Raw genomic sequence first — 12,368 nt, 5'->3', positions numbered from 1 at the left:
TTTTAGAGCCTCCCTACCAACCATCCTCACTAGCATGTCTTGCACTGTCAAGTACATGAGCGTTAGTGGTTTTATAGAAGATTGCGAGCCTGTGCATGATAAGTTGTTGGATTCCCCTCATAGGTTGTTTCTCTAGACTTGGTCTAGTTGTAGGATGAGCAACTCCCTCAAGAAATTGCACAATTCCAAAGGGGAACTAGCGTTCCCTCCAGAAATTGTGAAATCTTGACTAGAAGCCTACTGGGCTCCAAAATTGCGCAATTACTCTTGTCAAGCTTCATTGGAAAAAGTGCGCAATCTGTCCCAGCAGGAATTCTCAACCTAGAAATTATGCAATTCTAGGCAGAAGTTAGCTACTCAACCTAGAATTTGTGTAATCCCTCTGGGCAGCCAACCCAACTCCCTCCTAAAAATCTGTAAATTTTCCCAATCAGTTAAGCAAGTTGTTGCATGTGCCTTCAGGTTCACCAGTTCCCTCCGGGACCAAGAAAAACTGATTTGAATGGATGGACTACTTCTCCCAAGGTAGCATGTAAAGAAATCCCTTGATTCGGGGATCGATTTTTAGTAGCTAGAGGTTACATGCAAGGATCATTTCAGAAACCTCCCTCTAAGAGTCACTTTTCCTAGATTTGTGGCATGTGCGTTACAACCTCAATTTTATTGAAACTCATCAACTGGATGCTGCAGAGCTCATTCCTCATATCTACCTTGAAGCTCTAACATCCCACATTACATCTAGCATTCGTCGGCATATTCAACTCCGTTGTTTTGGGGTAAGCCCGCTTTTCATGTCTTATGTTGCATTTCTATCTCTTTCTGTGTTTCACTTCCTGTGAGTTTTTTCTTCTTGATTTTAGTGAGCGCTTGTTATTGTTTTGATGTGTGTTAGCTTGTAGAAGCATCGTTTTAGTTTTCATTCACATCTCTTTGTTGTCACATGCATGACACTATTTTTGCAAGGACATTCGTCATTGTAGCGACTTGCTTCACACGCATGCATGCTTTCCCATTTTCTGAATCCTACACTTCTTGTTTGTATGAATGATAATTCACTCTTCTTTGCACTAATCTCACCATGCATCCAGATGTCTCATGTTTTCAGTCGCCTATCCACCAGTTTGGGCTACCTTTGCCCAAACCGTGCCCTACCCAGCTAGCACTATGCATTTCCGAAAGCGAAGGCTCTGTCTTCTCTCCATAAATTGCGCAATTCTGGCCCAACACTGGCATCGAGATTTGCATTGTGCAATTCTTGGAGGCAGTGTCCTTCTAGCCCCAGAAACTATGCAATGCAATTTGCTGGTTGCATGTCATTGTTAACTGAAATTGCACATTCCGCAGTTTCAGTCCTCAGCAGGCTAGGCTGGACTGTGCATTGTGCAGTTCCAGCAGTTAGTCATTCTCCTGATAGCCTGGACTATACCTCGTGTAGTTTTGGCATTCAGTCTCCCCACTTCCTGGTGGAAATTGTGCAACCTTCACGATCAAACACACAGGGATGTTGCAAGTCAGTCCTCAAGTTTGTTTTGGTTTTCAATTGACATATTTATTCCCATGAGTATTGCTATGTCTCTAGGCATCACAAGTCTTCGTCTATCTCTCAGCAACACAGGTACAATGGCCTTCAGGAAATCAGAGTCAAAGGACACCATTGAGAGCCCAATGGGGTTTGTAGCCAACCAAGTGTCTATGAGCTCGCCTACCTATGATGACATAAAGTTGTTCTTAGAGAAGAACATCAAGATGAAATCATAGTAGCATTACAGCAAGCAGCACCATCAGCAGTAGCAGAAGGAAACACACCTACACACAATGAATGCAAGATGAAGGTTGTTGACAACACAGAGGCATAACAAATTTCAATCTCAAGCAGGTCCACTTGTGATGAAAGAAACTTTGGAAACTCAGGCTATGAGGAGACGACGTGACATGAAGATCGTACGAAGGCAGAGAATGGAATAGAGAAGGAGTTGCATGTGTTTAAGCAACAAATCAAGGAAGAATAGGAGCTGCATAGACGAGAGAATGAGTCACAGTAGGAATAGGTACAGCGGGGGGCACAACATGCACAAATGGATGAAATTACACCCTTACAAGTTATAGATCCATCCTAGCAACTAGCACATATGATACAAGGTAAGCAGTGCTACTGCTAGCATGCAAGAAAATTCATCAACATGCATGTCATTTTTCACGTGCATGCGATCCTGACAATTTGTCACACTCACTGAGAAGAAGGAAAGAAGCAAGTCCAACTAGAGCTGAACATGTATTTTGACAAGTTGATGTGCATGACCACCAAAACATGCTTTGAGAGTAGCATAAACAATGCATCAACATATTCTCGGTCCGGTCACACCCATGACAAGCATACACATGCTCTTAGACGAATTGGATAGAGGAGCCATATTAGTGCACCTGGATGCAATGAGGGCAAGAGTTCGCTTTAGCAAGATATCACTAATGAGCGCATGGACACCATCATGGATGACCAATCTTGGCATTATCTCACCACCTTTGACCATCACAAGGATGTCAAAGAGTTAGTCTCACCATAACGGTCTGAGTCTCAGTGATGTCTTGCATGGCTTGCTCAAGCCATTTGTCCCACATGGGAACATGTGGATTGTAATGTAATGTCTTCTCAAGTGGAAGTTGAAGTGTCGATAGTTGAATGTAACAGTCATAGAGTAGTTGAAGAGTCATGAGGATAGATGAATGGTCTCAAAGGGGAATGTCAAGGGTCACCCCACCCTTTGCTATAAATAGTCCATCAAGACTCATTGTAAATGCTTTTGGTCAGCCAAGCTTCCGATAAGACTATCTTAGAGAGAGTTTGGATAGTATTGTAATGGGCCTTGGCTTCTCCACTGTGTAGAACTAGTATATCTCTTTGGAGGAGCAGGAGGTTGTGGCTGTAATGTTTTGCTCTTAGAACTAGTGGTTGGACATGGATGTATTATATGACCAGAACTTACACTTCTTAATATAACAGAGCTAGCATGTTTCATGCATATGTTGTACTGTACTTCATCTACCTTGAGTACTCTAAATGATATGTGTATTTTTTTTCTTATGCATGCATGTGTGGCTATTTCTCTATATGTATGTATGAATCTTTCTGAAATGTTCTATTGGTTTAACCATCACTTGGGATTGCTAGCTAAAATTTCTTCCATATTGTGATGCATCTTTGCTCGTGTGTTCCCTTCTTAACTCTGTGCTATCATAGGTTTCCAAGGGGCACACTCACCTCACCTTTCGTGTGTTATAACTTCTCATGCACCTTCCCTGGCTTACTGCATATGTCACACCCTTGCTACCAATAGGGACATCTTACTTGCCTCTGTGTGAAATTGTGGTCAAGGCATTACTGTACGACCCACTATTGGGACTCCTACACCAAACGGTCTAAGGTCTAATTGGGACTTCTTACCAGGGAGAACCCCTAACATGTTGGTGAGTCCAGCACCATCAAAGCCTACCTATTACCACTAGTCCTTGCTCGGATCTTAGGGTTTACCTTTCATATATTCCTAAAGTCAAACTGCCTAGAAAGAAGAATTTGTACAAAGAATTGTTGTTGCATTGTTGTAGCATGCAAGCAATACATACATAATTTGCATTGACATACACCATACCACTATACCTTGATTAGATCTCAGGGTTTACCCTTTATATCTTCTTAAAATCACACTTCTTAGAAAAATTACTTCAATTCGATCCTCTCCCCCACAATTCAAGGATCAAGTTCAAATATCGTCAAGCTATCAACTACCCTACATGCAGTGTTCCATATTACAAGGTCATGTGGCCTCTTAGATGTATCCACAATTTTTTCTAATAATTATTGTTTCCTTGCTATTACATGTGAGAAATCAATACATAATTTTGGTTAACCTACCTAGTGCCACCAGTCCTAGCTTGAATCTTAGGGTATACCTTTCATATCTTCCTTAACTTAGACTGCATGGAAAGAACAGTTGGTACCAAGCATTGTTGTTGCCTTGTTGTAGCCTGCAAGCAATTAATACATATTTTGTATTGACCTAGCTAGTACCACTATTCCTTGCTCAGATTTCAGGGTTTACCCTCTGTATATTCCTAAGCACACCCTACTTGGAAAGAATACTTCAATGCCTTGCTACCCCACAGTAATGTATATTTTACTGTAGATTCAATGACTTATGTGATATGCTAAAACACAAGACATGAATCTACTCTACTCTTCAGCAGAAACCAAAATTTGATTGATGAAAACATTAAGTAGAAAAAAATAATTTCAATCACACATAACACAATATTTTTCTAGGGAAAGAAATAGATCAAAACTCTAACTATCTATGTTGCATTCACCAAAAGGCCCAAGAAGAAAATATAATTCTTTTTCAACTTGAATAATTCATGCACAAGTACAATCTATCTCTCTTCTTCACAAACCAGCTCAAGCCAACAGTTAGCCAAATAAGATGCCCACCAAACCCCTACTTCCTTGCGCAATTCTTGAGAGAATCAACCCATATGTAATTGGGAAATTCTCTCTCCATAACTCCACAATCCATCATAGGCCCTTAGCTCATTGTATGCACCATCTGTACAACTTGGAAAATTATACAACTGATACTAGAATTTCCCTCAACTCTAATATCAACTGGGTCTTCCTTTGAACTGACATGCATGAGCTATTTATGAGTGAATCTTTATTTCACTGGTGGAGCTGTGGAGCTACATTGGTGCTCATCTCCACTACTATGCCTCCTACTAGTTCCTCCAATAGTTGGAACTAGTTTAACGAACTATAACTCAGTTATACTAATTTAATTAATTACAACTCAAAAGAACTCAACTTGGGCCCCTAAAATTTAGGGATCACTCTACATGACTCTAGATAGACTTTCAACTTGAATTTCCTAAGCCAACTAAGTCAAATTAACTTAGTAAACTATTAGAAGTTGCTATGAGAATAGAATTTCGATTTAATTCCTAATATAATTCAAGGACAAATTAAATTAGGATTTCTTGTTGTTATTTTTAACACTCTGTCTCAACGAGAAAGGGATTATCTACTACCTAGATCCTACCCATGTGAAACTAAAATTTTCATTTTGAAAAAGAATTTGTCAAAATATTTGCATCCTGCTCCTTTGTGGAAATGTACTCCAACAACATAATTCTCCTCTGCACACAATCTCAAAGTTGATGATACCAAATATCAATATGCTTAGACCGATCATGAAAAAAAATATTCTAAGAGAGTTTGATACAACTTTGGTTTTCACTTGTAATCAAAGTTGGATCCATATATTGACCAAACAAACCAACAATAATCTTCCTCATCCAGATAGCCTCACAAGATTCTTTTCTAGAAGCCATGTACTCTACTTTTGCTCAACTAAGTACAACTGATCTATGTTTCCTACTATACCAAGATCCCACCTATGTGAAATAGCTATCAATCTTACTGTACCAAGCATGGCATGCTTGTTTTAGTCCATATAGTTCTTGCTTGAGTCTGCACACATGTGACTCTGTTGAAGATATCAAATCCTTTATCCTACTCAATATACACCTCTTCATCAATCATGTCATTTCGGAATGGTGTCTTTACATCCATCTAATGTATCTTCCATCCCATATGTGCTGATAGTGCTAGAATGAATTTGGTGGATGAGTTCATCACTATAGGAGAAAATGTCTCATCATAATCAATCCCCTCCACCTAAGAAAACCATTTGGCCACAAACCTAGCCGTGTGTTTCTCCACACTATAATTTGTTGCTTGCTTTACCTTGTAAAGCCGTCTTGAACTGACCACTGACCTGTCTTTTGGTCATGGGACCACATCCCAAACACTGTTTCTAACAATGGAATCATACTCCTCAACCATGGCATCAGCCCAAACTAGTTGTTGCACTACTTCCTCAAAAGAGGATGGTTCAATATCTACACATCCTCTAATCAGAGCCATGTAGCCAATGTACCTTTTCGGTGACCCCCTCTACTTGCGATGCGATGTGGGTGCTCCCACATTCTCTCTAGCATCATGAAATAACCTATCAGCCTCTATGGTGTGCTTTCTCCCATCTCTAGAAAACTCTGCATCAATGGGTGTTTCCACTCCCTGCTCCTCTATATGTGGTTACTCCATATCATCCTAAGGTTCCTCCTTCAGAGCTAAAAGCTCCTCAACCGAATGTAGTGAATCTCCCTCTCAAGGGAACATCTCATGGAATTCTCTTCATCGAATTTCAAATCTTTGTGAACCATTCTCATCCTATTGGTTGCCAGGTACACCCAATAGTTGTGAGGTGTATTATTGTACGCCATAAATATGCCCAACTCTGTTGTTGGCTCAAGGTTTCTCCTTGCATATTTGGTTACATGACAGTAGACTGATGAACAAAAAAATATTGAAGTGTGCCACATCTAGTTTCTTCCTTGAAAAAAACACTTCTGTGTACCCATCCCAAGAATTTGATGAGGGCTTCTATTCTAAAATTAAGCAACTATGTTTCATGCTTCAGCCCACAAGTGAAATGGTATGCCTTGGTAATGCAACATCACCTATGTCGCTACTACAATACTCATTTTCTTCAATTCAGCCACCCCATTCTATTGTGGGTTATGACTTGTTATCAAATCCCGTCAAATGCCTTCTAATGCATAGAGGTTTTTGAACTCATTCGACACATACTCTCCATCATTATCACTCCTAAGAGCTTTAACTTTTCTGCCAGTATATTTCTCAACAAGTGCTTTAAATTCACAAAACTTACCAAAAGTCTGATCTTTCTTTTGCATGCATAAGATCCAACACTTATGAGAAAAATCATCAACAAATACCACATAATACTTGTTCTTAGCCATGGATTTCATTGAGAATGGTCCAGACACATCTGAGTGAACTCAATCAAGAATGGCTTGTGGTCAAATTTATTTGTCATGAAAGGAAGCTTTGGTGTACTTTCCTAACGTACACCCTTTCCATGTGTCTACCTATTCTACTGTACCCTTGGGAAGACTGGTAGATATTTGCTGCATGACCTTCAAACTACCATGGTGCAAGTGACCCAATTTCCTGCGCCACAACTCACCGATGTCTCAGCTCTCCAAATTCTCTACTTTAGTGCTCAAGGCAGCACAATATTCTACCTCTAACATGAAGAGGTTCTTCACTCTAACCCCTATCCTCTTCACTTTTCTCATGGCTATGTGATGAAGAAACACCTTTACCTTACTAAATATCACATCATAGCCTCTATCCTCCAACATGGAAATAGATACAAAGGTCTTCCTCAAACTAGGAACATACATAACATCTCACAAAGGAAGGGGAGAACTTGACTGCCTCTGAAATGTAATTGTATCGATGCCAGTAGCACTATACCTCCCATCATCATCTATCTCGATATGCCTCTGGAGATCCTTCTACTCCAAGTTACTAAAGATCTCCTTGTTACTAGTCATGTGCAAAGAAGCTCCACAGTATAGGTACCACACACTACGCATCATTGATGACACCATACAAGCGATGAGGGTAAAGTTGAGATCAAATTGTGAAGCAAGAGCTTCACCTATTGCTCCTCTTGAGGGCTTCTTACCAACCTTCTTGAGTGGAAAATTTATGAAAACCTATTGGGAATGGGTCCTCTGGGGTCAATTTTGGGGTTAAAGCCCAAGTTTTGGGGCTAAACGCCTAATTTTTGTGTAAAGAATGTAAATTCTCCGCATTTTGTGGCCGCAGAGCATGAAGATGTAAGCAATAAAAAATGGTTTCTACCTTTAGACTAGATATTTTGTGTCAACCTGATGAGATCCACCCTTGGTCCATGGACCATGGGATTGTATAGAAAGGGAGTGTTAGAAGAGTCTAAGGTAGTTCAAAAGATTTAGGTAGAGTTATAAGTAAGTTTATGGGTCTATAAGAGCTAAGAGTGAAGAGTCTTAGTGTAGGAAGGGGCTTTGTACCTGAGTGCATAGAGGCCTAGGTTAGAAGTCTGCAACTGAGTGCGTGGACCCCTATAGCTGCATGTGTAGGATAGCCAGAGTTTGTATTAGAAATCTAGATTATCAATAAAGAGAAGTATTTTGGAATTATCTATGTGTGTATTAATTTACTTCTATTATGAATGTTGTGATTATGTTATGTTGAATATTGGGGTTATGAATTAATGTTATATTGATGCGCGAATCTATGTATTTTACTTTTTCATATGAGCGCAAGTAAGAATATCCATTTACACGAAGATAACTGTAATGCATGTTATAGTTAACTAAGACTTAAGCGAATCTGAGAAAATACAGAAGTAAGAGTAACTACAGAGGCACGTAAGTGCCTGATCTAACTATTTAGTGTTCGTGAAGGATGATAGGAGACTTTCGATGAGGCTTCAAGGATGAATAAGAGAAGTACTTTGATAAGGTTTTCATGAAGGAAGGATTAGGTCATATAAATGATATCACAACCATCTCAGGGTGCAGAAACTTGGTTCCTGCATCCCCCCATACTGCTTTGGGTGAGACTTTAGTCTGTGCTCCATGGATTGATGCTGAAAGGGCCAAGTAGTGTAGGGATTTGCTTGGCTACTTAACATTGAACTTGGGTCAGGGCCCATCAAGCCAACAAATGGTTCTGCTACTAGGACCGCAATCTACATAATGGGATGTGTGATGTCACATCATTGAAATCCAACTAGGAAGGAGATTGAAGACTGGTTGGATAGAAAGATCCACAAATTCGTGGTGCAAGAAAACATGAATCCAGGATTGATGAAAGAACAGTGGTTGGATAGATATTTGTACATAGAGATACATGAAATATTCTTCTGTTCCCTCCTAATTGAATTATATGAGTGGATCACAAAGTTGGCAGACAGCCAAGGGAGGTGGAGGCTTGACGGTCTGATTGTCTACACCCCAGAGTTAGTGCAGAAATTGGAAGCCTATGAAGATAAGATTATGCGCATTATTGATCATTGTCTTGATCATATCATTGGAGGGTTTGTGATAGAGTTCACGGTCGATACTTCGGTCAGTTATAGTGAATCAAAGTGTCGCTTCTTCAAAGGGTCGTGAGGTAAGTATTTGAAATCGTTAAATACTTGGATTAGATGCTCTTGTGTGTAAAGCGGGCTATGCAGTTACCTTGATGTTTGGGGCTATGCGAAGTGGAAGGAAATTCAGAGATGAAGGAAGAAAAGGCCCTGAATATAGTCCACTAATTGAACCTTCTCAGAGTGGCGATGAGAGAGCAACAAAGGCTTCTCTGCAGAGCATTATTTAGTTGATAAAGCAAGGGTTCTCACAAATACCTCATCCACCCACACCACCTCCATCTTCACCCCCATCGCTTACACCCTCACCCACACCACTGCCACCTCCACCACCATTCAGCATGATGAACTCCATAAATCTACATGTGTTCAATGGCATAGGAAATGAAGATCTAAACCAGTTTTGGTTCATCGCGAAGGCTATATGGGAAGCTCAGGGTATCACGAATGATCAAATGAAGAAAGCGATGTTGGTTAGTGCTTTGCAGGACCACGCACTAACATGGTACATTAAGTACTACATGACAAATCTGATGTCTACATTGGCAGATATCCAGACTATGCTAAATAAGGAATTTAGTAGACCTAACTCTGAGGCGCAATCAATTGTGGGATTCAAATAGATCATGATGAAACTTGGTGAGATACCCTGGGATTTGGAACAAAGATTGAAGTGTACGATACATGAGGCTAACATGAATCAGACTGATGGGCAGCATCGCGAATGGTTTATGGCCTTGCTCTTGCCTCATATAAGGGTTGCGCTATCACAACAGAAGATTGGGACCCATGCGGAAGCTCTGGAAATCACGATGAGATTGAATGAGACACCAATGCAGGATGCTAATCTAGGGTTCAATAGATTCATGCATAGTTGTAGAACCTTTGCCTCGAAATGCAAAGTCTAGAAAAAGACAGAACAACTCGGTGAGAGATTTGTGAAGGAGTGTGGTGCCTAAAGTGCAAAAGCCAGGGGCATGACAAAGATCACTGTCCATTTTTCGCAAATTATGTTGTAGTAGGGGGACCAATGCCTATAAGCTCGGAAGCTATAGCAGGTCCAAGTACAGGGCCTGTGCTATGGTGTGTTATCTGTCAGGTAGCTGGGAAACATGTGATAGACAATTGCCATTTGTTGTAGAAATTTGTACAGACACCGCAACATCTCTTCTACAACTTCTGTCAATCTATGGGCCATGATGAGCTTCTACAACTGACTCAGTAGAAGCTTCAAGTTAACAATTTAGAACCAGCAACAGATCAGTTGGCTGAGGAAGTGAAGCAGGTGGCTGCATAGTGCACCACCGAGGTTGTCGTCATATAGGTCGAGCTGGGAGGTCTTCGTGTCAAGATCTCCACGCCTGCAGAGTGACTCAATGGTGAGTCACCATGTTTGTGTTGGGGGCCTATTGGGAACAGGTTCCCCCAAGAGTAGTTTTGGGGCTAAAAGCCCATATTTTGGGACAATTTATAATAAAATTGTAAAGTCTCCGCATTTTGTGGTCGCGGAGCACAGAGGTGTTAAGAGTCATAAAGGGTTGTCCGCCCTTACTTTGTATAAAAAACAGATAAGTAAGTAAGCTCTAGGTAGTTGAGGAGAGAGGAAAGCATTGGAGTTTCAGTAGAGAAGCCTAAGTGTTTTTGGGCCTTAGCCTAGGTAGAGGCTCTGCAGCTAAGTGTGTAGAGGCCTAGGGTGGATGTCTACAGTTGAGTGCACAGATCCCTGCAGCTATGTGGGCAGAGGGTATAAATCGACATCATGACCATATTAGGGTGCAGAAACTTGGTTCCAACATCCCTCCATACTTCTTCGAGTGAGACATCAGTTTGCACTCTGCGGGCTAATGCCAAAAGGGCCAGTAGTATAGGGATTTCTTTGGTTGACAAACACTAAACTTAGGTCAAGGCCCACAAATCCAACAACCATGAATGGTTTGTGGCCTTGCTCTTGCCTCATATAAGGGTTGTGCTATTACAACAGAAGATTGGGACCTAAGTAGAAGCTCTGGAAATGACAACGAGATTGCACGAGACACCAATGCAGGATGCTAATCTGGGGTTCAATAGATTCATGTGCAATTGCAAAACCTTTGCCTCGAAATGCAAAGTATGAAAAAAGATAGAACAACTCGACGAGAGGTACATGAAGAAGTGTGGTGCCTAAAGTCCAAAAGCCAGGGGCATGACAAAGATCACTGTCCAATTTTCACAAATTATGTTGCAGTAGGGGGACCAATGCCTCTAAGGTTATAATCTACAGCAGGGCCACATACAGGGCCCGTACTATGGTGTGCTATCTATGAGGTAGCTGAGAAGCATGTGAAAAACAATTTTCATTTGCTGTAGAAATTCATACAGACACCGCAACATCTCTTCTACAGCTTATGTCAATCCGTGGGTCATGATGAGTGCAATTGCCAGAGTTATGAATTAATGATGGATAGGAAACCTGCATACAGGGTGTAGGAAGAAACGCAGCCTCCGAACTAAGGCACTAGAGGAGCGTGACATGAGTATCAGGGGTGCAGATGAGGTTGAGGTGGAGAAGGACCTGGTTGAGGTCCACGACAGGTTATTTGTTACAATTGTGGAGGAATAGGACACAACATGGGAGACTGTCTGAATCTGACGCGGATGTTATGCCGCTATTGTACTTAGTTTAACCATGCAATGGAGGATTTCCCCATATTGTTAGATAAGATACGTGAGAAGGGGGTGTAGCTTCAACAATCGACTCAAAACCTAAAGATGATGAGGGCTGAGCCTCGTGAGGAAGATCCTAAGGTAAATATTGTGTTGCAGAGTGGAGCGATGACCAGTGAGGATAAGGGGAAGCAGCCTAAAGAAGGTGAGTGGGTTCGCAAAGCACCATAAAAGGAGACTTGGTTTGATCTAGAATGCATGAAAGAAACATTTACGGAAGTGAAGAAAAGTTTTGCTGAGGCCTCTACCTCAGGGAGTTAAGAGAAGCTGGCTAGAGAAATGGATCCGTCCATGATTACCACGTTCTTGGAGACCTGTATGAAATTGCTACGCAATAGGAAGGATATGAAGGGACTGCAGGAGTTGATCAATAAGTGCGCTGGCAACGAAAATTCTATTGATGGATCACCTATATTTAGAAAGCTTGGTAAGCATAAGGCAAGAACTGGACGTGAGATGAGACTCACCACGCAGATACGAGAATATGAAATGGACCAAGTTATCTTAGACCTAGAGTCCAATGTGAACGTTTTGTCAAAATAGACATGGGAAAGAATTGGTAGACCTATGCTATAGTGGTCTCCTATTTAGTTAAGGATGGTGAATCAA

Source organism: Pinus tabuliformis, chromosome 2_1, assembly GCF_031772625.1.
Source record: "Pinus tabuliformis cultivar Carrire ecotype Pingquan chromosome 2_1, CPIR1, whole genome shotgun sequence".
NCBI classification, from domain to species: domain Eukaryota; kingdom Viridiplantae; phylum Streptophyta; class Pinopsida; order Pinales; family Pinaceae; genus Pinus; species Pinus tabuliformis.
The sequence above is the reverse complement of the archived record's forward strand: the minus strand, read 5'-3'. Positions refer to the sequence as shown.